Source organism: Humulus lupulus, chromosome 7, assembly GCF_963169125.1.
Source record: "Humulus lupulus chromosome 7, drHumLupu1.1, whole genome shotgun sequence".
NCBI lineage: Eukaryota > Viridiplantae > Streptophyta > Magnoliopsida > Rosales > Cannabaceae > Humulus > Humulus lupulus.
Window position 1 is genome coordinate 151,808,146 of NC_084799.1, and position 5,022 is coordinate 151,813,167.

The window sequence follows — 5,022 nt, forward strand, 5'->3', positions numbered from 1 at the left end:
TACTGTTTTATTGTGAAATCTGAATTGACAGTGAGTTTCTCTTGTTTTTCATTGTGAAAATCCGAATTTGCATTGAGATTCTCTTACTCTTTTGTGAAATCTGAGTTGTTGTCAAATCCAAGTCTGATTTTTTTTGTATCTTGTACCTGCGTTTGAGGATCAAGAGGAAAAGAAAAGACAGAAAAGAAAGAAGAAGAAAAATTCAAAGGGATCCGAACCTAATAAAAAAAAAAAAAAAAAAGTCTGGAAACCTCTCTTAAAAAAATTTGTTCTAATCTTGTTCCTTATGGTCTAGAGGGCTCTTGGCCGAAACCCCACACAAGTGTTCCAAAAATCATCATTTTTCGTCATTTTTTTTTCAGTTTTCGTCGGTGTTCGTTTGGTTTGTTTGGTTGGATTTGCTGCTTGAATACTCCATATTACCGTTTGATTAGTTTTCAATGGGCTTAAAGAAGAATACGAGTGGAAAAAGGCAGAGGTGTGAGCTTATTTGAGGGTAAAAAGCCATCCAAGTTGAGTGAAACACGAGTGGACTTGAGTGACAATTTTTGAGTGAAAACACGTGAGGGAGTGTGGTGAGGTCTTTTTCTATAACTGTTCTAACCTTATTTTTTTTTGCAGATTTTCAATCATGTCACAAAATACAGAAAGAAATGCAGGCAATGACACTCCACCACCTACAGTTCCAAATCTACAAATTGAAGCTTTAATGGGGGAGATGAGGAGGATGTTGAGGGCGGAGTGTGAGCAAATACATGAGAGGTTGGATAGGGTAGAAGAGGGAACACAACGGAGGCCACGGAGGAATAGGGTGTACCAAAGGGAGGATGAGAAGGAAGGGGATTTGGAAGGGGTAGTTTCTGATGAAGAGTTTGATAGGATGTCGACGCGTAACCATAGGAGTTATGGTCGGGATAGAGAAGCTAGGAACCAGGTAGATAATTATTTAGGAAATATCAAGATGAGAATTCCAGCATTTCAAGGCCAGAGTGATCCCGAGGCATACCTTGAGTGGGAAAAGAAGATGGAGTTAGTTTTTGATTGTCACAACTACTCCGACATGAAGAAGGTAAAACTTGCTGCCATTGAGTTTACTGATTATGCTATTGTTTGGTGGGATCAGTTGTGCATCAACAGGAGGCAGAGTGGAGATCGTCCTATTGACACATGGGAGGCAATGAAGAGGGTGATGAAGCGACGGTTTGTACCACCTCATTATTATCGAGATCTGTACCTTAAGTTGCAGGGTCTTCGTCAGGGCTACAGAAGTGTTGATGAGTATTACAAGGAGATGGAGATGGCTATGATTAGAGCCAATGTTGAAGAGGATCGGGAGGCAACCATGGCAAGGTTTTTGAATGGGTTGAACCGAGAGATTGCTAATCCAATTGAGCTACACCATTATGTGGAATTGAAAGATTTGGTGCATATGGCAATCAAAGTTGAGAGGCAGCTCAAGAGGGGTAGTACAAGTTCAAAGCCAAGACCGAGCCCACACAATTCAAGTGCAACACCTTGGCAGTCAAACTATCGAAAGAAGGAAGAAGACCAACCTACTTCATCCTTTACAGCAAAACCAGCCACGACCCCTCAAGGTAAAACAACCCTACTTCATCCCGTTCTAGTGAGATAAAGTGTTTCAAATGTCAGGGGCGAGGACACATAGCTAGCCAATGTCCAAACAAGAGAGTTATGGTGATTCGAGAAAGTGGCGAGCTCGATTCTGAAGATGAAGATGATCTTGCTGACATGCCACCATTGGAAGATGCTTCTATCGATGATGAAGAGTATGGGCCAGAATCTGGTGAGATGCTTGCACTAGTCATACGACGAGCCTTGAATTTGCAAGCAAAAGAAGAGGAAGAAGAGGTGCAGCGGGAGAACATCTTTCACACTCGTTGTCATGTGAAAGACAAGGTATGTAGTGTGATTATTGATGGAGGTAGTTGTATTAACGTTGCTAGTTCTTCCATGGTTGAGAAGCTGGGGCTACCAACGCTTAAACATCCTTGTTCATACATGTTGCAGTGGTTGAATGATAGTGGTGAAGTGAGGGTTACAAAACAGGTGCTGGTATCATTTCGAATTGGCAAAGTATGAGGATGAGGTATTGTGCGATGTGGTTCCCATGCAAGCTGGACACCTCCTTCTAGGAAGGCCTTGGCTATTTGATCGGCGAGTCCAGCATGATGGCTTCACCAACAAGTACTCATTCATGTTCCATCAACGAACAATCACTCTAGCTCCATTGACGCAAAAGCAAGTATATGAAGACCAAGTGAGGTTGCAAAAATTGAGTGATCAAACAAAATTGAGTGAGCAAAATAAGGAGAGTGAACAGATGAATGAGAGTGAAAAGATGAATGAGAGTGAGAAAAAAGAGAGACAAAGAGAGAAAAGGGTCGAATCAAGTGAGAGAGAAAAGAAAGAGAAGAGTTCGATCAATGAGGGAAAATTAAAGAGAAAACAAAATAATTTTTATGCAAAAAAAAGTGAGGTTAAGGAGGCTCTTTTAAACACTAACCAACTTGATGCTAAAAAGGGTCGTCACAAGCAGGTTTTTGACCCCGGTGATTGGGTATGGGTACACATGAGGAAAGAGCGATTCCCAACACAAAGACGTTCCAAATTGCTACCTCGAGGAGATGGTCTGTTTCAAGTGCTAGAAAGGATCAATGACAATGCCTACAGACTCGATTTACCAGGTGAGTATACTGTTAGTGCCACTTTTAATGTTTCTGATTTGAGTCCTTTTGATGCAGGTCAAGATTTGAGGACAAATCCTTCTCAAGAGGACACCAAGACTAACGATCCAAGTCTAGTTCCAGTTGGTCTGGTGACGAGGGCGCGAGCCAAAAGACTCAGTTTAGGAGCTTGATGAGTCTTATTGTATTTTGTCATCTTGTATTTTTTATTTAGTCTTTGTTTATTTTTTGTGAGAAGTCAAACACTTGACTTGTGTGAGTCCAAGAGTCCTTTTGCTTTATTTTTCGGTTTTTTAGGAAGACAAAAGGTGATGAGAACACCAAGACTCAAAATCCAATTCAAGTTCCAGTTGATCCAAGCCAAGAGGGGAGGAATGATGAGGACACCAGTTTAGGAGCTTGATCAATATTTAGCCTCTTGTAATGAGTCTTTTTATTTTTAATCACGTTTTTTAGTCTTTGTTTATTTTGTGATAAGTCAAACACTTGACTTGTGTGAGTCCAAGAGTCCTTTTTGTCTTTAATTTTCGGTTTTTATTAGGAAGACAAAGGGTTGTCTTTAAATTTCGGTTTTCATTAGGAAGACAAAGGGTTGTCTTTATTTTTCGGTTTCATTAGGAAGACAAAAGGCTTGTCTTTAATATTTCGGTTTTTAGGAAGACAAAGAGGCTTGTATTGATGTAATTTTCGGCTATATAAGGCCTTGAAAACATTTGGAAAAATCAGATTATGTTGAATGAAAATTTGTGAGTTTTTTCTTCTTGAGTTCTTGAAGAGACTATCCGAACTTATCAAGGGTATCCCTTGTGGCGTTCAATCCGACTTATCAAATGGATTCCCATCCCCGTTTGTGGCGTCTTCCTCATACCAAGGTTCGTGCTTTGCTAAGCATTGGGTCGCGGTTCTTCATTCCATTTCGTGTGCTCTTGGTGGCTGTTCCATATTTGGTGTCGGGTTTCGTCACACTTGTTGGCGTGGTTCGTATCAATTGGTATCAGAGCTTAGGATAATCCGGTTTGGCCTATCCTTTACTTTGTGTTTTTCTTTCAATTCGTGTTTCTATATTAGAAAAAAAAAAAAAAAATTCATCATCTACTTGTGTTTTGATTTCTTTGTCCTTGTTTCCTTGTGAAATCTGAAACTATTCTAGAGTTTGTTGATTTCCTTATTTCAATTGTTTCCTTGTTTGAAATCTGAGTCTTTTGTTTTCTTGTGAAATCCGAAACTACTATTGCTAATTTCCCTATTTCAATTGTTTCCTTGTTCAATCATTCCCTTATTTCCAAAGTTTCCATTATTTTTTTTTTTTTGTGAAATCCCTTGAAATCTGAAACTAGTCTACACAAAGTTTCAATTCCTTTGTAATTGTGAATTAGGGTCCTTTGTAATCCCCTATTTTGTTTTCTTTTCGTTTCTGAAATCATGAATTAGGGTTCTTAACATGAATTAGGGCTTTGAGTTTTTCTCTTGTTCTAATTGTGGAATCTGAATTGTCTTTGAGTTTCTCTTGCTGTTTTGTTTTGAAATCCGAATTTTGCTTTGGGTTTCTCTTGTTCTTGTTGTGAAATCCGAAATTGGAATTGACTTCTCTTGTTCTTATTATTGTGCAATCCGAATTTGGCCTTGAGTTTCTACTGTTTTATTGTGAAATCTGAATTGACAGTGAGTTTCTCTTGTTTTTCATTGTGAAAATCCGAATTTGCATTGAGATTCTCTTGCTCTTTTGTGAAATCCGAGTTGTTTTGTTTTCGAATCCAAGTCTAATTTTTTTTTCTTGTGTCTTGTACCTGCGTTTGAGGATCAAGAGGAAAGAAAAGACAGAGAAGAAGAAAAATTCAAAGGGATCCGAACCTTAAAAAAAAAAAAAGTCTGGAAACCCGTCTTAAAAAATTTTGTTCTATTCTTGTTCCCTATGGTCTAGAGGCCTTTTTGCCAAAACCCCACACAAGCGTTCCAAAAATCATCGTTTTTTCGTCATTTTTCACCAGTTTTCGTCGGTGTTTGTTTGGTTTGTTTGGTTGAATTTGCTGCTTGAATACTCCATATTACCGTTGGATTAGTTTTGAAAGAACTTAAAGAAGAATACGAGTGGAAAAAGGCAGAGGTGTGAGCTTATTTGAGGGTAAAAGCCATCAAAGTTGAGTGAAACACGAGTGGACTTGAGTGACAAATTTTTGAGTGAAAACACGTGAGGGAGTGTGGTGAGGTCTTTTCTCCATATTATTCTAACCCTATTTTGCAGATTTCCATCATGGCACAAAATCCAAAGAAAGATGCAAGCAATGATATTCCGCCACCTGAGGTTCCGAATCTACAA